This window comes from Schistocerca gregaria, chromosome 6 (assembly GCF_023897955.1).
Source record: "Schistocerca gregaria isolate iqSchGreg1 chromosome 6, iqSchGreg1.2, whole genome shotgun sequence".
NCBI lineage: Eukaryota > Metazoa > Arthropoda > Insecta > Orthoptera > Acrididae > Schistocerca > Schistocerca gregaria.
Window position 1 is genome coordinate 191,481,870 of NC_064925.1, and position 25,746 is coordinate 191,507,615.

Consider the following 25,746-nt stretch of genomic DNA (forward strand, 5'->3'; position numbering starts at 1 on the left):
GTAACTTCGTCAGTGCAGCACTCGCCCACGAAAGACAAAAATCCTAAGTTCGTATCTCAGTTCGGCTCACGTTTTTATTCTTCCAGGAAGTATCATGTCTTATTTTACTTCAAGGATAGTAGAAATTCTTAATCTACTTCACATTCCTAATTTTGATGGAGCCACATGTACAGAGTGCGTAACATGTAGCTACCGTCGTCTTTTGAAGACAGCCCAAGGGGCATGCAACACATTGTTTGGTACTAAAATGACGCATGTCGCCCTCTTTCCGCAGACATACTTAGCAGAACATTTGGAGATCGTTGGCCTTGTCGTTCGGGAAACACAAAATGGTCACACCAGGACATTTATGTGTGAAAAATTGAAAAGGGCTACACTGCAGAGTATCAATGATGCCCATTGTGTATTACGATATAGTTGCCCAAATAATTAGTTAACTGCAGGCATGGCCGGCCGCGATGGTCTCGCGGTTCTAGGCGCGCAGTCCGGACCCGTGCGACTGCTACGGTCGCAGGTTCGAATCCTGCCTCGGGCTTGGATGTGTGTGATGTCCTTAGGTTAGTTAGGTTTAAGTAGTTCTAAGTTCTAGGGGACTAATGACCATAGTAGTTGTGTCCCATAGTGCTCAGAGCTATTTGAACCATTTTTGAACCAACTCAAGGCATGTTCCACCGTTGGCACCAGCAGTTAGCATCGCAGGCTTGGGTCGGCGTACGTCAGAAGTAAACTCGGCCAGAAGGTGGAAACAGCGTGAAACAACAATCATCCGACCAAATCACTGTCTTCTATTTCTCGATTGTCTAGATTGTATGGGTGCGTCACCATCTTCCGGGAATTTGTATCACAGATCAGTCGCTTTGGAATTTCAGGTCACCCTGCCAATTTTTTTTTTTTTTCTGATGGTGTTGGCGAGAACGAAATTCCGGTCTGCAGCTACTCTTGCAGGTGTCATCTTATTTTTCGTTTCAGTCGCTTTCATTCTCCGTCTGTCATGATCACTGAACACAAATTAACGCCCATTTTGCGACATAGCGGGAGATGTTTCTTCACATTCCGCTTACGCCTTCGATACGGTACCTCTTCAAACACAAAACACTTCAGTACCCTTGATTACGGAAGCACAAACCATATGAGCACCAGCAATTTGCCCATGGTACATTCACTTACCGCTGACGTAATACACTCACAATTACGCAAAATAGCGTTCTCACGATTACTGATATTACAACGTTTGGAGGACACTGAACAAGTGCCGTTCGTGGTCAAATACAACAACCTAACCTGGAGGTCTGGCTAGAATCTGCACTTGCGTTGATGCATGCATTTCTCGCGGTGTTTTCGTATTTTATTCCAGTACTTGTAGTCGGTGCTATGATTCGAAAATTACAGACGTTATAAATTACTAGAGCTAGCCAGAAAATTAACCACATTGCACTCTGTAACATAAGGGAAAAATCGATGTACGCACTCGTTCTGGATATATGCGGCATTACCTGTTTTAGCTCACTCACTTACGTCAGATGTAGTCCGTTAGCTGTCTTCTCCGCGACGAATGTAAAATCCGAGAACCATCCATTCACACGCCAGATCTGTCCACGAGTTCAAGGTTCCCAATCAGATGGCGAAGTTCTTAGCCTTTAATGTAGTTCAGAAACTTCTGATTCAGCAATAAAACACAACTGAAATCTTCCGTTAGTGCAAGTGTGTTATGACTGCTACCTAACACCTTGTTTCAGTAGTGCAAAACCAGGCGACTCAGTTTAGGGACGGAACATATACATTAGTGGCGCCTGTAATAGTAAAAGCTGTTCTGCCGCCATTCAAAATTCATTCCTTCTTTATTGATCGTTCCTAACAAGCCTATTGAAACTAAACTGCTTGCCGGCTGCGGTGGGCGAGCGGTTCAAGACGCTTCAGTCCGGAACCACGCGACTGCTACGGTCGCAGGTTCGAATCATGCCTCGGGTGTGGATGTGTGTGATGTCCTTAGGTTAGTTAGGTTTAAGTAGATCTAAGTTCTAGGGGACTGATGACCTCAGATGTTAAGTCCCGTAGTGCTCAGAGCCATTTGAACCAAACTGCTTGCCTATGGAATACCGCCTCATTTGTGCCACTAGATCGATGATTTGCTGTCAGAAAGGCCACAGTTCGTAGTAATAGACTAGTAGTCATCGAGTAAAACAGAAGAAGTGTCCGGCGTTCCGCAAGGAAGTGTTATAGGCCCTCTATTGTTCCTGATCTACATTCTTGGAAATTCATTGTCCCAGGAAGGGGAAACTTTATTGACACATTCCTGGGGTCAGATACATCATATGATCACACTGACAAAACCAGAGGCATATAGACACAGGCAACAGAGCATGCACAATGTCGGCATTAGTACAGTGTATATCCACCTTTCGCAGCAATGCAGGCTGCTATTCTCCCATGGAGACGATCGTAGAGATGCTGGATGTAGTCCTGTGGAACGGCTTGCCATGCCATTTCCACCTGGCGCCTCAGTTGAACCAGCGTTCGTGCTGGACGTGCACACCGCGTGAGACGACGCTTCATCCAGTCCCAAACATGCTCAATGGGGGACAGATCCGGAGATCTTGCTGGCCAGGGTAGTTGACTTACGCCTTCTAGAGCACGTTGGGTGGCACGGGATACATGCGGACGTGCATTGTCCTGTTGGAACAGCAAGTTCCCTTGCCGGTCTAGGAATGGTAGAACGATGGGTTCGATGACGGTTTGGATGTACCGTGCACTATTCAGTTTCCCCTCGACGATCAACAGAGGTGTACGGCCAGTGTAGGAGATCGCTCCCCACACCATGATGCCAGGTGTTGGCCCTGTGTGCCTCGGTCGTATGCAGTCCTGATTGTGGCGCTCACCTGCACGGCGCCAAACACGCATACGACCATCATTGGCATCAAAGCAGAAGCGACTCTCATCTCTGAAGACGACACGTCTCCATTCGTCCCTCCATTCACGCCTATCGCGACACCACTGGAGTCGGGCTGCACGATGTTGGGGCGTGAGCGGAAGACGGCCTAACGGTGTGCGGGACCGTGGCCCAGCTTCATGGGGACGGTTGCGAATGGTCCTCGCCGATACCCCAGGAGCAACAGTGTCCCTAATTTGCTGGGAAGTGGCGGTGCGGTCCCCTACGGCACTGCGTAGGATCCTACGGTCTTGGCGTGCATCCGTGCGTCGCTGCGGTCCGGTCCCAGGTCGACGGGCACGTGCACCTTCCGGCGACCACTGGCGACAACATCGATGTACTGTGGAGACCTCACGCCCCACGTGTTGAGCAATTCGGCGGTACGTCCACCCGGCCTCCCGCATGCCCACTATACGCCCTCGCTCAAAGTCCGTCAGCTGCACATACGGTTCACATCCACGCTGTCGCGGCATGCTACCAGTGTTAAAGACTGCGATGGAGCTCCGTATGCCACGGCAAACTGGCTGACACTGACGGCGGCGGTGCACAAATGCTGCGCAGCTAGCGCCATTCTACGGCCAACACCGCGGTTCCTGGTGTGTCGGCTGTGCCGTGCGTGTGATCATTGCTTGTACAGCCCTCTCGCAGTGTCCGGAGCAAGTATGGTGGTTCTGACACACCGGTGTCAATGTGTTCTTTTTTCCATTTCCAGGAGTGTATATTAACGACATAGGAGACAATCTGAGTATCCTTCTTAGATTGTTTGCAGATGATGCAGTCATTTACCGTCTCGTGAAGTCATCAGATGATCAAAACGACTTATACCGAGCGAGGTGGAGCAGTGGCTAGCACACTGGTCTCTCATTCGGGAGGACGACGGTTCAATCCGGTCTCCAGCCATCCTGATTTAGGTTTTCCGTGATTTCTCTAAATCGTTTCAGGCAAATGCCGGGATGGTTCCTTTGAAAGGGCACGGCCGATTTCCTTCCCAATCCTTCCTTAACCCGAGCATGCGCTCCGTCTCTAATGACCTCGTTGTCGACGGGACGTTAAACACTAACCACCCTTAACCACCCTCCCCCCCCCCAAAAAAAAAGACTTGTAAAATGAGTTAGATAAGATATCTGTATGGTGCGAAAAGTGACAGTTGACTCTGATTAAGAAAAACTGTGAAGTTATTCACATCCACTAAATTTCGATTACGCGATAAGTCACACAGATCTCGAGGCTGCAAATCCAGCTAAATACTTACGCATTACAATTGCAAATAACCTAAATTGGGCGATCATATAGATAATATTGTGGGTAGAGCAAACCACAGACTGCGATTCATTGGCAGAACACTTAGAAGGTGCAAGAGATCTACTAAAGAGACTGCTTACGCCACACTTGTCCACCCTTTTCTGGAGTACTGCTGTACGATGTGGGATCCGCATCAGGTAGGACTGACAGACGACATCGAAAAAGTTCAAAGACGTGCGGATCGTTTTGTATTACTGCGAAATAGAGGACACAGTGCCACAGACATGTTATGTGAGTTGGAGTGGCAGTCATTAAAACAAAGACTTTTTTTGTTAGACGGGATCTTCTCATGAAATTTCTATTACGAATTTTCTCCTCCGATTGCGAAAACATTTTGTTGTCACCCACCTACCTAGGGAGAAATGATCTTAGGCAGCAGTCCGTTGACGGCAGGATTCGAGCGTTGTGTGAATACGTATAAACATTTAGGATTGCTAAGCTAATTTGAGTTTGTAACTACTTTCTGAGTCTTTAAACCCTCTGATAACATCTCCGTCATTTGCAGAGATTTATGCCTTGGACCATGGCCTAATACCTATAAAATACTTATCAGAAAGTGAACTGATAGTTTTGAGAATATGTAGATGTTGTTGAGTGTTTCTCCGCGATTGTTGTGGAAGGCATTAAGAGCTGACATTCACTGAGAGAAAGACGATTTATGCTACGTTTGATGCACATTTCGCAAAAACAATTTCATATAAAACTTTATGTCTTTTTTGGTGAACGTGTCGTAACCTAGCAATAATTGTAGATACGATATCGTGCACGACATTCATAAATCGTTGCTCTCAGTTACTTGTCAGATTTATTTGATAAGTTTCAGAAAGATAAATTGGACAGTGCACATTTACCACACTCATCTTTAACCGTGTACTATGGCGTTGGGTAAGGGGTTGACTATTTTGTCCTTCGTGCTTTACGGTGATCTATATTTTTATTTGTTCCTAATTCAGCTGTGCCCTAATGAAAATACAGTACGTCCAGGTCCTTCACTCTGCTACCCCTATGGTACGACCACAGACCGACTGGTCTCCGATATCTAAAATTATGGTTTGATGCATTTTGACGCCCTTTAACTATAGTCAATGGCTATGTTTCTCCATTGGTCTGTCTTTAGATGGTTACACTGACATCACAGACATGGATTTCAATAGCAGAAAGCACATAACTCTGCCAAATATACGGCCTTGTGCAGTGAATGCCAGAAAATTTAACCAGCGATGAGTAATGGTGCACGTGAATCATTGTATGACCATCAGGTGGCACTAAAAGAATGTCCGCGGAATGGAATCGTCGTTTCGTCGATGCTCGGGCAAGCCACAATGTAACTGTGCGTTAATCAAGTTGTTTGTCAGCCACAGCGCATCTCGACAGTTAACCCATAATCATATTGAGGAAGGTATCTTTTACATGACTGCTTTTAACTGCAGGCATTGGCGGATTGTTGCAGCAGCATGCGACATGGCCATAAAATGTACATGTGCTACCTTCTGACGAAGATAACCGCATATGCATCTCACTCTACATCACTGACGTAACAAAAACTCAGTCACCTCACATCATGCTGCTAGAAATTTCCAACACTAGCGCTACATACAGCTATGTTACAGATGCCTGCAACCTGACAACAATAGTCTGAAGTAAATCTGTGTGACTGTGACAGATGCGTATTTTTTTTCTTTTAAATTACATGTCAGTTCCCACAATCTATTCCATACTCCATAAAATGTTATTAACCCTACATAAGAATCGAAGTGGCTAGCTCTGAAGTGATTCTTCTTAGAGACTACACATAACATGAAGTAATCACTACACATCACGTTTATCAACCAATGAATTTACTCATTTATATGCACTAGTTTAGATACATGCTAGGGTAGGGCTTGTTGTTGTTGTGGTCTTCAGTTGGACGATAGTGGGAAACCTAAACCTACTCTACGATGTGCAAACCACTTCATCTCATAAAAACTATCCCGAACTGTACCCACCTCAACCTGCTTACTGTGCTCGTACATTGGTCCTTGGTCCCCCTCTTCAATACCAACTCTCCCCCCCTCCCCCCCCCCCCCCCCACAGAAACACATACTCCCATCCATTACCAAGTTGTTATTTTGTTGGTTGGTTAGAAGGTCTTTTATCAATCAGTCCCATCTTGTATTGAAAGAGAGCCATAAATTTCTTGTTTCCCCAATTCGATTCAGTGCCAATCGACCTACGTGTTAATCTTCAGTATTCTTATGTAACACTACATTTTAACAACTTCTATATTCTTTCTGTCAGAACTGTTTATCGTCTACATTTCACTTCCGTGCATGGGTACACTCCAGGAAAATATCCTCAACAAAGACTTTCTATCTCTTAAATTTATATTTCGCGTTAGCAAATTTGTCTTTTTTATAAAAGATTTACTTGCTGCTTCTAGTTTGATTTTATATACTCTCCAATTCTTTCAACGTCAGTTATTTTTCTACCCGGATGATAAAACTCATCGACTGATTTTAGGGTTCCATTTCTTAATGTAGTTATATTAGTCTTTCCTGATTTAGTGCGACTATATTCTATTACCCTTCATTTACTTTTGTTGATGTTCATTTTATAATTATTTTCAAGACACTAGTCACATAATTCCCAAGTCCTTTACACTCTCACAATTGCAATGTTATCCAGAAGGCTCAAAATTTTGATTTCTTCTCCACTAACTTTAATCTTCAAACCAAATTTCTCGTTGGTTTCCTTTACTGCATGCTCCACTGTGGACTAAATAGGATAGGGGAGAAGTTGAAACCTAGTCTTACACCCATCTTAACCACTGCTTCCCCTCCATATCCTTCGACACTTATCACAGCATTCTGACGTCTGTACAAATTGAAGATAAGTTAATACTCCCTGAATTTTATCGCTACTACATGCAAAACGTCAACGTATCTACTCAAGGTTCTCTGTACTTTTGGAAGGATATGTTTGTAACAGTACCAGATTTCGTAAAACATGAAACATTACGTTACTGTGAATAGACGAGGAGGAGTAGGAGATTATTGTTGAACGTCCCGTCGACAACGACGTCATTAGAGACGGAGCACAAGCTCGGTTTAGGGAAATCGGCCATGGCCTTTCTAAGGAACATATGCCGGCAATGTGCGGTTCCAGTAGCTGAGTGGCCAGTGTGACAGAATGTCCATCCCAAGGTCCCGGGTTCGATTCTCGGCTGGGTCGGAGATTTTCTCTGCTCAGGGACTGGGAGTTGTGTTGTCCTAATTATCATCATTTCATTCCCATCGACGCGCAAGTCGCTGAAGTGGCGTCAAATCAAAAGACTTGCACCAGGTGAACGGTCTACCCGAGGGGAGGCCCTAGCCACACGACATTTCATTTTTCATCCCGGCAATTGCCTTAAGCGATTTAGGGAAATTACGGAAAATTATGGACCTCCAGAGTGCTAACCACTGCACTATCCCGCTCGGTGTGGATGGAAGAGTATCGAAGTGTAAGATAATACGGTATGCCAAGCTAGTACAGAAGTGTTTCACCTGGAGAATAGTGTGACCAAGGACAAATGACATTTTTTGGTCGTTGTTTAAATTTAGTGAAATTTTAGAATTACAAGAAGGAAAGTGAGCAAGAGGCCGCCTTAAGAAGTTTCCTGTATTTATTATGGTGTTTTTTGGTCTGAGAAATGAGGTTGTGGTTTACGCAACGTTTGTGAGTATTTTAAGTTGCTGAAATTTAAATTCTGTACAACATATTTAATCTATTTCAAAGACTTCGTTAGCTCTTCAGTTACAAAATTTTGTGGCGAATAAAATTCGGTGTATTTTTCAGACTTGTTACATAGCGCATGATTTTGTACTTTGAAACAAAAGAAGGTATTGTGACAAGTAAAGTGTGGTACTAGCAAATGAACTTAGTTTCGTTAATATTTTAATAATCCTTTCTCCAATGAAAATGGAAACCTGTGTTAGTTTTGAAGAAATACTTCGCCATTTGTATATTTCTGCATATATCCTGTCTGAAATCTAAATTTCGGCTTTCACGCCATTAGAGAGTACAATGGAGAGACGTCTACAGATTTTAAAGTAACTTCTGGCGTGCCACAGGGGAGTGTTATGGGACCATTGCTTTTCACAATATATATAACTGACCTAGTGGATACTGTCGGATGTTCGATGCGGTATTTCGCTGATGATGCTGTAGTATACAGAGAAGTTGCAGCATTAGAAAATTGTAGCGAAATGCAGAAAGGTCTGTAGCGGATAGGCACTTGGTGCAGGGAGTGGCGACTGACCCTTAACATAGACAAATGTAATGTATTGCGAATACATAGAAAGAAGAATCCTTTATTGTATGATTATATGATAGCAGTTACTTCTGTAAAATATCTGGGAGTATGTGTGCGGAACGATTTGAAGTGGAATGATCATATAAAATTAATTGTTGGTAAGGTAGGTACCAGGTTGAGATTCATTGGGAGAGTCCTTAGAAAATGTAGTCGATCAACAAAGGAGGTGGCTTACAAAACACTCGTTCGACCTATACTCGAGTATTGCTGTTCAGTGTGGGATCCGTACCAGATCGGGTTGACGGAGGAGGTAGAGAAGATCCAAAGAAGAGCGGCGCGTTTCGTCACAGGGTTATTTGGTAACCGTGATAGCGTTACGGAGATGTTTGGCAAAATCAAGTAGCAGATTCTGCAAGAGAGGCGCTCTGCATCGCGGTGTAGCTTGCTGTCCAGGTTTCGAGAGAGGGCGTTTCTGGAGGAGTTATCGAATATATTGCTTCCCCCTACTTATACCTCCCGAGGAGATCACGAATGTAAAATTACAGAGATTCGAGCGCGCACGGAGGCTTTCTCACAGTCATTCTTCCCGCGAACCATACGCGTCTGGAACAGAAAAGGGAGTTAATGACTGTGGCACGTAAAGTGCCCTCCGCCACACACCGTTGGGTGGCTTGCGGAGTATAAATGTAGATGTAGATGTAGATGTAGAATGATCTTAGACCAGTTCAAAGCTACGTTTTGAAGCTACGTGCTAATCTTGCGTTTCCTGCTTTAGGCTGGCTGTGCCAGATATTATGAACTTTTGAGGATATTTGCTGTATTTCCTACAAGACGTATACTTTGCTCAATTTATATCATGTTAAGCAAATGCGTTGTCGTCCTGTATAGCACACAGCAAACTGACATTAATGGTAGAAGATCACTGTACACTGTAATGGCGGTAAATTATGTGCCTTCCTGTAAAGCACACAGCAAAATACTTTCAGGGTCTAAGATCATCGCACTACATAATGATGTAAAAGTCGAAATATAGATAGTTCACAGGGAAAAAACAGAAATATACAACTAAATGGCGGATTATTCTTTCAAAAAATACTGTATGATTGAGACTCAGCATAATCGGAAATCTGTTACATTCCAGTATCTTGTGTTTAAAAATGGTTTTGACTTTTATGTGATTTTTGATAGCACCACTTCTTAATTGTATTTCACACTGATAATTAGTTTGCAGCCATATGTTAATCTACCACATAACGTTTTCAATGTAGTAGTGACAAAATTTTCTCAACTGCAACTCCTTCGAATTGAATAGAATATATGTTCCTAGATACATATCCATGCTGAACATTGAGAGATTATTTCACAGCTGTACACCCCTTAGGTTTGAAATTTCATAGAAAAGACTACAGTACACAAGGTGTATGCCATTGTTTCTGTGGTGTCACCGCCAGACACCACACTTGATAGGTGGTAGCCTTTAAATCGGTCGCGGTCCGGTAGTATACGTCGGACCCGCGTGTCGCCACTATCAGTGATTGCAGACCGAGCGCAGCCACACGGCAGGTCTAGAGAGACTTCCTAGCACTCGCCCCAGTTGTACAGCTGACTTTGCTACCGATGGTTCACTGCCTACTTACGTTCTCATTTGCCGAGAAGATACTTTAGCATAGCCTTCAGCTAGGTCATTTGATACGAACTAGCAAGGCGCCATTATTAGTTACTACTGATATTGTGAAATATGTACCGTCAAGACCGACGTTCATACTTAATGGATTAAAGTTAAGTATTCCACTAGCTACGTCGGTTGTTTCTAAATTCTAATTTACAGATCTCACGCCAGCCAGCGTGAGCTAAATCGCGTTCTTTTCGGCCTCCTCTAGTAACAAGGTGTTGGCTCTCCTGCCAACCACAAAATTGGCGACGAGGCACAACCGCGCTCTTATCGATATTGCCCTGATTCACTTGTGTAATGGCTTCGCCACAATCTCCAGATGTACTGTCCGAATTTTATCGCTTACGGAATCAGCAGAGGCAGGCTTTACTGTATGCCCTTAGACAGCTCGTCCAGGGTCAACGTGAGATGCAAAACGATGCGGCAGCAGCCGCTTCACCGCTAACGCAGCCACAACACTCTGTTGCACCAACTTTTCGACCTTTGGATGCTGCACTGGAAAGCTGGGCAGAGTGGTCACGCCAATTTGGATTCCATCTCGTCGCCTACAGAATTCAAGGTAACGAGGGGCAGCCTTTTTTGTTATCTTCAGTTGGGGCGAACACGTACCGTGTGATGGTCAAATTATTTCCCCGCCGCGACGTAGTAACTCTGTCCTACGAAGAAATTTTGTCTGCATTAGATGCATATTTCAAAGAATCAGTCAATGTAGTTGCGAAAAGGTATACCTTCTTTCGTACAAAACGAACGGCAGGTCAGACTAATTGGGAGTGGGTTGCAACCATGTAAGGCCTTACTAGGGATTGTGCTTTTGAGTGTCAATGTGGACTCCCTTATTCAAATACTATGGTACGTGATTCAATTGCACAGAACGTTTCTGATGTGCGTATAAGGGAACAGATTTTGGAACTAATAAATCCGTCCCTTCAACAACTGATGGAAATATTGGATCGGCAGGACACACTTGACTTTGCTCAGGAATCATCTGAAACTTCGACAGCAGTGTGTCAGGTTAACAGGCCCGCCGAGCGAGCTGCACGGAGCAGTAAACAGCCCTCGCGCCGCTGCAGCCAGGCTCTCAGCCACGTGTACCGCGCCGGCAAGCAAATGCAATGATCAAATCATGTCCGCAGTGTGCTACTAAACATTCGCGTGAGAATTGCACGTCACACCAAGCTATTCGCTTTTATTGTAATAAAAAATGACATGTTCATAGTGTTTGCCAGAAAAAGCTCAGATCGGTACTCAAAACCATTCCAGGCCCTTTGCTTCGCACCGGAGTCGGAATCGAACCAAGGATACTCAGGCTCGCGAAACTTCGCCCATGGAAATTCATGAAGTTCATTTTACTCCGAGCAGTGCCACTCTAATAGTGACTGTGTTTGTTCCAAAAATAGTGTGCGTCGACATCGCATGAACTCCCGTCAAGTCGCAAGTGATTATGTACCAGTGTCAGTTCACGTTGCACGAGACAGTCGCTCTTGTCGTCAGGAGGACAATAAACTTTTTGTAGACTTGGACAGTTACGGCAAAGTGATACCATTCCAGCTCGATACCGGAGCTCCAGTTTCACTGATCAATCAAGACACTTACAAACTGCTGGGCACACCTCCGTTGCGTGCTGCAAATGTTAACTAGCTATTCAGGTTAAGAGATCCCTGTGTTAGGACAGTGCGGCCTTCTTGCAACATACAAAGGACAAACAAAACTTGTGTCATTTTACGTCCTTCGTTCTTCTTCTGCAGTGAACTTGTTTGGCTTCGAATTATTTCAGTTTTTTAATTTGTCTATAGTAAATCAGGTCCTACCAGTGAACCAGACTGTGCCTTCAGACAGTGTTTCTCGTCTATGTGAAGAATTTGCACACATTTTTGCACCGGACCTCGGCTGCGCTAAGAACTATAAAACACACATGGAACTGAAAGTAAACGCGCACCCGAAATTTTTCAGAGCGCTCAATGTACCCCACGCATTGCGTGATGAGGTCGCAAAAACATTTCACCATTTGGAATCACAAGGTGTAATTGAACGTGTGCAGGCTTCTCTCTGGGCATCACCCTTAGTAATTTTGCCAAAAGCTTCCGGGAAGTTGAGACTTTGTGCGGACTTCAAGGCAACAGTGAATCAACAACTAGTTATTGCAACTTTTCCTTTACCCCGCCCGGAAGATCTTTTTGACAAACAGTGCCAGGGTAAATATTTTTCGAAGTTGGACCCAGCAGATGCGTACTTGAAAATACCTGTGGACGAAGAATCCCAGCGCGTTTTGGTGGTTGACACGCATCTTGGGTTGTATCAATTCAAACGACTGCCAGTCGGGTGCGCATCCGCTCGTGCAATGTTTCAGCAATATCTGCAAACTGTTTGTGCGTCGGTCCCTACTGCAGCAAATTATCTGGGCGATATTGTGATCTCTGTAAAGACGGAAGAAGAACATTTGGCCAATCTCAGAACATTATTTCAGGTCTTGCGACAAAATGGTCTTCGCTTGCGGAAGGACAAATGTGTGTTTTTTGCTCGTGACTTGCCATACTTGGGACGTGTACTCAATGCCCAAGGCATACATCCCCGTCCAACGCGCCTCCGTGCCAAACAAGACTTGCCTTCGCCGCAGAATTTGAAGCAGATACAGAGTGTGCTGGGAAAAATAAATTACTACCACCGCATGCCTCTTCCATTTCAGCTCCGCTTCATCACTTACGCCGTAAGGGTGTTCCGTTCGTCTGGACGACGGAATGCGAACGCACCTTTCGCCAGTTGAAATCGGCGGTGCTTTCCAATACTTGCCTAACGCCATTCGATCTCCAGAAACCCCTCTTGTTGGTGGTGGATGCATCGCATTTAGGGATCGGTGCTGTGCTTGCGCAAAAAGATGAATCGCACGGTCGCCCTATTGCTTTTTCGTCCAAATTGCTCTCGTCTGCTCAAAGAAATTATTTACAGATCGAGGAAGAAACATTGGCTCTCATATTTGGTGTTACAAAGTTTCATGATTTCCTGTATGGTCGTCACTTTACCATCATCATAGACCACCAACCTTTGACATCGCTTTTTCATCCGACCAAGCCTGTACCTCCACGTACAGCGCAGAAATTCATTCGCTGGTCTATTTTCCTCTCGCAGTACCGCTACGATATCTTGTATCGGTCCACTGCTAAGCACGGAAACGCCGATGCGGTGTCCCGCTTGCCTGTTGCTGAGGAGAGGGCATTTGATTCCTCCGAACTTGCTTGCATGTTCATTGATGCGGAAACCGATGACGTGGTCGAATCGTTTCCGATTGATTTTCGTCGTGTAGCTACAGCCACATCTGCCGACCCTGTCCTTGCTCCCGTTTTGCGTTTTGTTGCTACGCAATGGCCCTTGTCAAAGTCACGGATCGGGGACCCGTTGGCTCGCCGATGTTTTGCTCACAAAGAGTGACTTTTTGTACGACGTGGTGTTTTACTGTTGCGTTCTGATACTGATCAGTCCAGGGTCGTTGTCCCACGTTCGTTACAGTCCTTTGTCTTACAGCTTCTTCACCAAGGACATTGGGGTATAGTGAGAACGAAACAACTCGTTCGTCAGCACTGTACTTGGTTCGGAATCGATGCCGCGATTACGAATATGTGCTCTTATTGCATGCTGTGTGCCGAAAAACAATCAGCGCCACCGCGTAAATTCTTTGCATGCCCAAAAGCCACTTCCCCTTGGCAACGCTTACACATCGATTTTTCTGGTCCATTCTGGAATGCTCGATCGTTGGTTGTGGTAGATTCATTCAGTTATTTTCCTTTTGTTGTCCGGATGTCTTATACGACGTCATCTGCCACCATTCAAGCGTTATCCTCAATCTTTCGCATTGAAGGTCTTCCACAGACTATTGTTTCCGACAGTGGCCCACAATTCATGTCCGCAGAATTTCAGTCATTCTGCAAGGCCAATGGTATTCAACATCTGACGTCCGCGCCGTTTTCGCCACAGTCAAACGGTGCCGCTGAACGATTGGTCAGGACTTTCAAGTCACAGATGTTGAAGTTGAAAGAGTCGCATTCTCGGGAGGACGCGTTATTGCTCTTTTTGTCCTCGTTTCGCTCTCAGCCCCGAGATGGTCGCTCACCGGCTGAGTTGCTCCACGGTCGTCATCATCGAACGTTGATGTCTTTGCTACATCCGCCGCATCAGGTTCCTGTGCAGCGGCAGGCACCTGCTTTTGCTCCAGGCGATGTTGTCTACTATCGCCACTATCGAGGTTCACGGCGTTGGTTCGAAGGGCGCATTCTTCGCTGTCTCATCAGCGCTATGTATCTGGTTTTGGGGGCCTCTGATGAGGTGCGTCGACATCACAATCACTGCGCCTCTGTCGTCGCACGGGATCTGCCGCTCGCCGTCTGCTTTCGGCGACGGTGCCGTCCGGTCAGCGCCCCGGGGACCCATCTACTGTCTCGCCTCAGCCCCAGGTGTTACTGACGCTATCTTCCATTTTTCTCCATGGCGACGCGCCGCCGCCACCGCCGCCGCCGACGCCGCCGCCTGTTCTCCCGCCGTTGACGCGCGCAGTGGACGCGTCGCTGGAATCGCCGGGCGCCTCCCTGGGTCACGCGCCGCCGATCGCTTCCCGAGACCAGTTGTTCTCCGACATGGAACTCTTGTCCGCTCTGGACCATATGTCGTCTTAACCCGTTGGGTGCCCCGGCCCGATGGAGGTCTACCCTTCAGCCCCTACTGTCTCTCTCCGGCGCATACACCGCATGTTTGCGTGCACCCTGGAGGAGGTTTTCAGGCCTTTCCTCGCTCCCCGCGGTCCGAACCGCATGGTGCGGGTGGCACAGCCTCGCCTGTTGTTAGGCCCCCCACCTAGTCGCATACGTCAACATGGGGTCCTCCCCACGGCGGGCGGAAGCCTTATGCCACAACCGTACCCCGATTTGCGGGGAAGGAATGTGGTGTCACCACCAGATACCACACTTGATAGGTGGTAGCCTTTAAATCGGCCGCGGTCCGGTAGTATACGTCGGACCCGCGTGTCGCCACTACCAGTGATTGCAGACCGAGCGCCGCCACACGGCAGGTCTAGAGAGACTTCCTAGCACTCGCCCCAGTTGTACAGCCGACTTTGCTAGCTATGGTTCACTGCCTACTTACGTTCTCATTTGCCGAGAAGATAGTTTAGCATAGCCTTCAGCTAGATCATTTGCTACAATCTAGCAAGGCGCCATTATCAGTTACTATTCATATTGTGAAATATGTACCGCCAAGACCGACGTTCATACTTAATGGATTAAAGTTAAGTATTCCACCAGCTACGTTGGTTGTTTCTAAATTCTAATTTCCTTGTCCTGTTCCAGACCTCACTCCAGCCTCCGTGAGCTAATTCGCTTGCTTTTCGGCCTCCTCTAGTATCAAGGTGTTGGCTCTCCTGCCAACCACAAAAGTTTCCAAATGGAATAAAAAATATGTTGTTGTTGTTGTTGTTGTTTTGTCTTCTGTCCTGAGACTGGTTTGATGCAGCTCTCCATGCTACTCTATTCTGTGCAAGCTTCTTCCTCTCTCAATACTTACTGCAACCTACATCCTTCTGAATCCGCTTAGTGTATTCATCTCTTGGTCGCCCTCTACGATTTTTACCCTCCACGCTGCCCTCCAATGCTAAATTTGTGATCCCTTGATGCCAAACAACATGTCATACCAACCGGTCCCTCCTTCTTGTCAAGTTGTGCCACAAACTCCTCTTCTCCCCAATTCTATTCAATACCTCCTCATTAGTTATGTGATCTACCCATCTAATCTTTAGCATTCTTCTTTAGCACCACATTTCGAAACCTTCTATTCTCTTCCTGACCAAACTATTTAACGTCCGTCTTTCACTTCCATACATGGCTACACTCCATACAAATTTTTTGAGAAACGACTTCCTGGCACTTAAATCAATACTCAATGTTAACAAATTTCTCTTTTTCAGAAACGCTTTCCTTGCCATTGCCTGTCTACATTTTATATCCTTTCTACTTCGACCATCATCAGTTATTTTGCTCCCCAAATAGCAAAACTCTTTTACTACTTTAAGTGTCTCATTTCTTAATCTAATTCTCTGAGGACCACCCGACTTACATTCCATTGTCCTCGTTTTGCTTTTGTTGATGTTCATCTTATACCCTCCTTTCAAGACACTATACATTCCGTTCAACTGCTCTTCCAAGTCCTTTTCTGTCTCTGACAGAATTACAATGTCATCGGCGAACCTCAAAGTGTTTATTTCTTCTCCATGGATTTTAGTACCTACTCCGAAATTTTCTTTTGTTTCCTTTACTGCCTGATCAATATACAGATTGAATAACATTGGGGAGAGGCTAAAACCCTGTCTCACTCCCTTCCCAACCACTGCTTCCCTTTCATACCCCTCGACTCTTATAACTGCCATCTGGTTTCCATACAAATTGTAAATAGCCTTTCGATCCCTGTACTTTACCCCTACCACCTTTAGAGTTTGAAAGAGAGTATTCCAGTCAACATTGTCAAAAGCTCTCTCTAAGTCTACAAATGCTAGAAATGTAGGTTTGCCTTTCCTTAATCTTTCTTGTAAGGTAAGTCGTAAGATCAGTATTGCCTCACGTGTTCCAATATTTCTATGGAACCAAACTGTATCTCCCCAAGGTCGGCTTGTACTAGTTTTTCCATTCGTCTATAATGAATTCGAGTTAGTATTTTGCATCTGTGCCTTATTAAACTGATTGTTCGGTAATTTTCACATCTGTCAACACCTGCTTTCTTTGGGATTGGAATTATTATATTCTTCTAAAGTCTGAGGGTATTTCCCCTGTTTCATACATCTTCCTCACTAGATGGTAGAGTTTGGTCAGGACTGGCTCTCCCAAGACCGTTAGTAGTTCTAATGGAATGTTGTCTATTCCCGGGGCCTTCATTCGACTCAGGTCTTTCAGTGCCCTGTCAAACTCTTCACACAGTATCCTATCTTCCATTTCGTCTTCGTCTACATTCTGTTGTATTTCCAGAATATTGTTCTCAAGAATGTCGCCCTTGTATAGACCCTCTATATACTCCTTCCACTTTTCTGCTTTCCCTTCTTTCCTTAGAACTGGGTTTCCATCCGAGCTCTTGATATTCATACCCACCCCCATGAACCATGGACCTTGCCGTTGGTGGGGAGGCTTGCGTGCCTCAGCGATACAGATGGCCGTACCGTAGGTGCAACCACAATGGAGGGGTATCTGTTGAGAGGCCAGACAAACGTGTGGTTCCTGAAGAGGGGCAGCAGGCTTTTCAGTAGTTGCAGGAGCAACAGTCTATATGATTGACTTTTGAGGCCTAACCAAAATGGCCTTGCTGTGCTGGTATTGCGAACGGCTGAATGCAAAGGGAAACTACAGCGGTAATTTTTCCCAAGGGCATGCAGCTTTATTGTATGGTTAAATGATGATGGTGTCCTCTTGGGTAAAATATTCCGGAGGTAAAATAGTCCCTCATTCAGATCTCCGGGCGGGGAGTACTGAGGAGGACGTCGTTATCAGGAGAAAGAAAACTGGCATTCTGCGGATCGGAGCGTCGAATGTCAGATCCCTTAATCGGACAAGTAGCTTAGAAAACTTAAAAAGTGAAATGGATAGGTTAGATATAGTGGGAATTAGTGAAGTTCGGAGGCAGGAGGAACAAGACTTTTGGTGAGGTGAATACAGGGTTATAAATACAAAATCAGGAGTAGGTTTATAATGAATAAAAAAATAGGAGTTCGGGTAAACTACTACAAACAGCATAAAGAACGCATTATTGTGGCTAAGATAGACACGAAGCTCACACCTACTACAGCACTACAAGTTTATATGCCAACTAGCTCTGCAGATGATGAAGAAATTGATGAACTGTATGATGAGATAAAAGAAATTATTCAGGTAGTGAAGGGAGACGAAAATTTAATAGTGATCGGTGACTGGAATTCGAGAGTAGGAAAAGGGAGAGATGGAAACATAGTAGGTGAATATGGATTGGGGGAAAGAAATGAAAGAAGAGGCCGTCTGGTAGAATTTTGCAGAGAGCATAACTTAATCATAGCTAGCACTTGGTTCAGAATCATAAAAGAAGGTTGTACACACGGAAGAATCCTGGAAATACTAGAAGGTATCAGATAGATTATATAATGGTAAGACAGAGATTTAGGAACCAGGTATTAAATTGTAAGACATTTCAGGCGTAGATCTGGACTCTGACCACAATCTATTGGTTATGAACTGTAGATTAAAACTGAAGAAACTGCAAAAAGGTGGGAATTTCAGGAGATGGGACCTGGACTAACTGATTAAACCACAGTTTGTACAGAGTTTCAGGAAGAGCATAAGGGAACAATTGTCAAAAATGGGGGAAAGAAATAAAGTAGATGAAGAATGGGTAGCTCTGAGGGATGAAGTAGTGAAGGCAGCAGAGTATCAAGTAGGTAAAAAGACGAGGGCTAGTAGAAATCCTTGGGTAACAGAAGAAATATTGAATTTAATTGATGAAAGGAGAAAATATAAAAATGCAGTAATTGAAGCAGGCAAAAATGAATACAAACGTCTCATAAATGAGATCGACAGGAAGTGCGAAATGGCTAAGCAGGGATGGTTAGAGGACAAAGGTAAGGATGTAGAGGCTTATCTGATTAACGGTAAGATAGATACTGCCTACAGGAGAATTAAAGAATAAAAAATATAGGGGGAGTTAAATGATAAACAGACACATGAAAAAAGGCAAGGAAACTGTTTATTGTTGCAAAAGTAATCGCAATAACTGGCAGACAAGACGTTCAATGTCTTGATGGTAAAATGTAGACGGTTGCCTACGGAACCATCAAAACTATTAGAAGTAGGGATATATTTCTGTGAAATAGCTACAGTCTTCCAAAGGTATTGGGTAAAGTCCATGTATGTGCCATGCTGTGTTCATCGCATCCTTGTCTCGCGGCCATTCAGTATTCCTTCGTTGTTTCTGCCTAGTGCGCAGCCCTATACATTCACATATGTTGATAACTGTCATTCGTTTGTAAATATGTTCAATTTTCTGCATAAAGTTTCAATAATGACATCAAAATATTAGTGTGTCTCAATTATGGAAATGACACAGTCGAACCTAAAAGTTTGATTTTTCAACTGTTCAAATTTATATAGAATGTGTATAGTTTTACTTGTTGCTACTTAAGCTTTTTTTGATGTTTTAATGAAATGGAGTACTTGAACTTTTCTCTGGAGTCACGGGATAAAAGCTTCATTATTTCATCGGACTCTGCAGCTGTGGAGGTATTTTAATGTGTGATTTAAGTTCTCGTTGTTTCCTGTCATTAATTCATTCTTATATGAAATGTGTAAATTTATGTATAATGTATTACGAATGTATATTTACTATCGTGTGAGTGCTGAGTCCAGAGGAATTAATATCCACATATACCGAGAGGAACATGGAGATGGGGTCGAAAGGCAGTGTGTTTCGGGACAAGAATCTGTGGCGTTTGATGGCCTAGTAGGCTGCACGATGCAGGAGACGCACAAAAAATTAAACTACAATAAGTTTAGAAATTCCTAATGCTTATAAACAAATAGCAGGTTCGTTTGATTAACTGATACTGTGCTTGTTTACCGTATACTGCGCATTTTCAGAGTAAAAACGCTACATTGTGGAGGCTTCTTTAAATAAGTAGTAGTAGGTAAGGAAGAATGTATAAGCAGTAAAATTGTGGCGACACGGAAGTCTTATTGTTTGAAGTTCATACAGTGTAAACATTAGCACCTGCGTTTAGATACATGTGGGATGTGTGTGAACTCATGTGACAGTGTATTAGCACATTTTTAAAACCCATATGTCTGCACTTCCCTTTAAATCTTCTGCACATATTTGAGTTACAGAAACTGTTAAACTACAGAGATCAATCGCCTATTTGCAACATTAATAATTCCTGTTTGGAAAACAGGAGTCGCCATAAAGGATACAATTGCATTGAAGGCAGAGATTGGAATATCACCCGCCATTCCGGATCGTCATCAGATAGGAGCAGCTTCCACGTATCATATTCTGTCACATGTAAAACCGCGCAGGTTAGCGCAGTGGTTTGCATATTGGACTCGCATTAAGGAGGACAACGGCTCAAATCCGAGTCCTGCCATCATGATTTAGGTTCTCCGGGATTTCCCTAAATCGCTTAACGCAAACGCCGGGACCGTTCCTTCGAAAGGACACGCCCTTCCCTAATATGAGCTTGCGCTCCGTCTCTAACGACCTCGTTATCGACGGAACGTGAGCCAATAATCTCCTCCCACATTCTCCTATCGCACGTAAATTGTACATGACGAGTACCTCAAGGAATTTACTCTCATTATACACAAAACCAAATATACTTTGACGTAATTTTACATGGTACATATCGTCCCACAATATAAAAATAGTTCCAGTCCCACAAACCCGAGCAAGATGCACGAGAGTTTTGCCTCGAATGTAAATCAAACGCCGGGCACGAAATTCCCTCTCAAATATTCTTAATTGGGACTGCCACTGCCTCGTTACCAGCTCTCCTGGTAGTTGCCTGAAAAGTCCTTAGCATGCATCATTACTGGAAAAGCCAACTTCGTCTAGATAATAAATAAATAAATAAAGACCTGCAGTTAGTGGTTAAATCCCATGTATTGAATGGTTGACTCGGTGTAAGAGAAAACTTCGCAATAAGATGGAACACTAGCATTAATACAGAACATTCACAGTACAATGCTAAAGATGAGCGAAAGGAACGGTAACGGTACAATTTTATTAGAACAAATATTTTACTAAAGTTTAGAACTTCTGCTATAATATCGGTAGATATAACATTGTATCCACAAAATACGTGAATTATATTCCAAGAAGTGAACTCTGTTACAGTATGGAACGAAATATCACTTAATACGCAAACGTTCCACTGGTAGTATGCTGGCCGCATCGTAACTCCAGACGTAGTATGGACCAAAAAAAGAAACAAAAGACTAATATGTATGGGCTCTAAAATGCATACATTAAGAGCTATGACCACTAGTTGATCTTCAATACTGTAAGTCACATTTCTACTCCTACGTCTTTGCTTTCCGTATTTTGGGAAGAGGTAGTATGGCACAAAACAAGAAAAAAATGTGCAAGAAACACTGGCTCCAAAAGTATATACCTTAAGAACTATGAGCAGCTGTTCAACTTCGCTATTGTAAAATGTGAGCATTTAGAGCCCATGTCTACTAGACTTCTTTTATTGTCTGAAAATTTGTCGGTTCACCGTTTACAACGTTGTTTTGCGAGATGGAAAACTGCGAAATATGATCTGTAACGTTCTTATGAACGCATACCTTTGAGCAGATAAGTGTTAGCCTGCTACAAATTACCCCAGTCGAATACATTATGCGAATTTACAAAGACTGCATAATTTCCATTTGGATATCTCCAGATTATTTCTGGGGACGACATGTCCCTAACTGTACTCTGCTAACGAAATCTGCAAGTTGTTAAACATAATAAATAAGCTACAACACACGCTGCGAGGATAGGAGTCGACTAAAAACAGTGACTACCCCACACTATACTTCTATTCATGCAACGGTAGAATTTATCGAATAGTGAATAACTCTACATTTGTTCACAAATGAACCACACAATCAATATTACAAGATCAGTCGATAGCTACCATCAGAGGTGTGATCTCCCCGAAACGCTAACACGTACAGCATACCTTGTACACGCATCAACAATTTAAACAGAACACCTGCTGCGCCGGAGAAGGATCGCTCCTGTTCGTATGATAGTCATTCGTAGGATAAACAACACGCACGGTATCGCCGCATTTGGTAGCGGCCAGATTGTGGGAACCCGACGTTTGATAAATTCAGAAGGTGAGGTCTTGAAATTTCTTTGCAAGTGACACCTTCTTGAAGAGCGTACGTAGAGCACCTCGATGCTGCGGTAATCACTGTTGGTAAGAGTCATTTACCATCGCAACAATCTTTCGATGATGGCCAGAGTGGCCAGTTATGGACTGTAGCAGCAGGTAGAAGAGCCACTTAGCAATCACGCAACAATTCAGTGGTTGAATTCAACAAGTAATGTGTTGGAATTGGGTCTATAACCACAACCCCAATGTCTTCTGTTGCTACATGTGTATCTCTATGAGCAAACTGCCATTGGCCGCTCCAACATTACTAACATTACTATCGGATGGTCAAAATATGGAATGTGGTTTCTTCGCCTGCAGCACCAGGAAGGCAATCTGCACGTTCATCAAGAGAGACTAAAATATGCCATTGTTAATCCCCTCTTTAAAAAAAGGTGAGAGACGTCAGTAACAATCGACCTATTTCACCGCTGATATCATTTTCATTTTTTTTTACAACGTCATGTATTCTAGAGCAGTACCTCACCTTGGCAACAGTAACATCCTTATCAAATCACAGTTTGGGTTTCAGAAGTGTTGCTCTTCTGAGAAGGCCATTGACATGTTCACACACCAGATATTAGAAGCATTAAATAACAAAATAGCACCGGTATGTATTTTCTGTGACCTGTCTAAGGCATTTAATTGTGTGGATCATAGTATACTCCTAGATAAATTGAAGTTTTATGGGACTGATGGCATAGCCAACCAATGGATCATGTCAAACCTAACCAAAATAATGCAGAAAGTTGTACTTAGTAGTAATTCAACCTCCAGAATCCAGGGACATAATTCTGACGGGAGAAATCACATGCGGGAAAACCCAAGGCTCGATCTTAGGTCCACTACTGTTTCTCATATATGTAAATGACCTATTGTCTAATGTACTACAAACAGAAAATTAATTCTTTTTGCTGATGATTCCAGTATTTGTCACTCCCATTACACTTACAAAATTGGAAGAAACGGTGAACAAAGTTCTCAAAAGTATCACTGACTGGTTTTCTGCGATTGGTCACACCCTGAGTTTGACAAAGGCACATCATATTCAGTTCTGCACCTCTAGGGGCACTGCACCAGTGATACGTGTAACACATGATGATGATATAATACGTAGGTGGAAACGTCGAAATTCATATTGGCATGCATATTGATGGGAATTTAAACTGAAAAAAAAACGCATTTTGGAACTCTTAAAGCAACTTAGTTCAACCACATTAGCACTTAGAATCATAGCAAATTTTGGGGAGAGATAAATCAATAAGTTGACATATTTTGCTTATTTTTATTCAGTAATATCGTATGGAATAACCTTCTGGGGTAAATCATCTTTAAGAAAGGTCTTCATTGCCGAAAAACGTGCTGTAAGAATAATATGTGGTGCTCACCCGTGATCGTCTTGTAGATATCTGTTTAAGGAGTTGTGCATTCTGACTACTGCTTCACAGTATGTTTCTCTCATGAAGATTGTTATTAATAAACCACCACAGTTCAAAGGGAACGATGGGATACGTAATAACAATACTAGAAGAAAAAATGACATTCATTACTCAACATTTAGGTTGCCTTTCGTGTAGAAAGAGATGCACAACGCTGCGACAAAAGTTTTTGATCACGTACGCAGTGATACAAAATGTCTAACAGGCAGCAAGGTAAAATTTGAAAACAAATTGAAAAAGTTTTTGCTTGACAACTTCTTCTACCCCGTAGAAGAATTTTTATGTTTGTAACGTGTAGAACGTAATGGGTAGAAACTGCTAAAGCAATCTGTATATCTTGTTTTCATTTCGGATGTCACCTTATCCTAATTCTACTGTACATTTCTGTCGCTCTGTAAAGTCAGATGCGTGTGGCTTGTACCAAATTTTGAGCAATATCATGCGTTGATCTTCATGTGTCACATATGTTAGTTCATTGACTAACATGACATGTAGTGAGCCCCGCCGAATTAATTCACCCATCGCTTTACCGGTAGACTGCACTGACGGTACCGTAGATTTGCTCTGCTGGATGCATCATGCAAGAGGCTGTTGTGAGGACATAGAACTTCGAACCTCAAATGGGTAAAAACGGAAGCCATTTAGGCTAAGTTTGAGGCTGCCTGTCAGTCAGTCAGACCGACTGTTAAGAATCCATTTTCTTAAGATCGGGTAGATACATCAAGTGGAAATTTATTTCACATACTAATGTCTATAGCGTCTTAACGATGTAAAAAATGTGAGCTACTTCAATGCAATCGAAAGGCGCGGCCATTTATGTCATATACTTTGATACTCGCAAACTCCTTCTTCAAAAACTATAGGTTACCTCCCCTTGACCTAGAATCATGAAATTTGGTAAGAACCTGTTTTACAGTGCTAATAAAGGAAAAAAAATTCGAATATTGCTGAACAAATTATGATTTGTTATCAGATTGTCTATCCGTCTGTTAAGAAACATTTTTCTCAGATGGACGTATCAAGTTTCAATTCATGTTACATACTTAAGTGAGTGGTTCCTTGGTTATCGAACAAAATTAAACTTCCGAATCAATGTAGTCAAGAGACAGAGCCATTTATGTCAACTATTTTGATATTTTGCCAGTGTCGATGCTGATAACAGGCAGAAATAGTTGAAACTCTCGATTCCCTGGATGTATAAACTATCTATCTATATAAATATTTGAGTTTGTTCGGAGCCGTTGGGAGCGAGTCTTATTCGAACTTATGGGGACTTTAGCTGTTTTACTGAGGCGCAAGCTACGATAATCTCTCACCCAAAAACCACATAAGTTGCAAATAAGAAAAATTAATATAAACGTAGGCTTCCGTGGACATTGTCACACAAAAATAAAATTTATTTGCAATAGCGCGATATTGTTTTCGTGGAAAACCGACAAAGACCTTTTGAAATATTGATAAACGTTATTGGCAGAATAGTTACCCCTGTCAACGACAGCTGCCCCTGTAGTGTTTCTGCTGGTGTTTCCTGCTGTTATGTAAACAGTCATGTTTCTGGTAAACAGTAAAACGGGCGTCAAGTGGAAATTAGACATCTCGTAGACAGGTGAGATAGACGTTGCATTAAATGTGTAAGAATCTTGTGTACAGCATCACAATATCAGTTATTAAATGGAGAGTCACTCTTAGACGAAAAAAGTAGCTATTTTGTCAATATTTGCAATTTCAAAAGAAAACTTCTTTCTGTTCATTTCTGTGCGAATTGTATTGCGCCACTGCAAATATTTTTCGGATTACTGTTTATTCACTTTTACGTCCCTTTTTTTATCACGCCGTACTTCAATCAAAGACACGATGTTCTTGGCAACGACACTGAAACATGAGTGATGAAATAGGATCGATGAGAAATAGATTGACAGTTCATAAGTGCTGTGTTTATTCGAGTTGGTGGCGCAGCATCCATCATACACTCCTGGAAATGGAAAAAAGAACACATTGACACCGGTGTATCAGACGCACCATACTTGCTCCGGACACTGCGAGAGGGCTGTACAAGCAATGATCACACGCACGGAACAGCGGACACACCAGGAACCGCGGTGTTGGCCGTAGAATGGCGCTAGCTTCGCAGCATTTGTGCACCGCCGCCGTCAGTGTCAGCCAGTTTGCCGTGGCATACGGAGCTCCATCGCAGTCTTTAGCACTGGTAGCATGCCGCGACAGCGT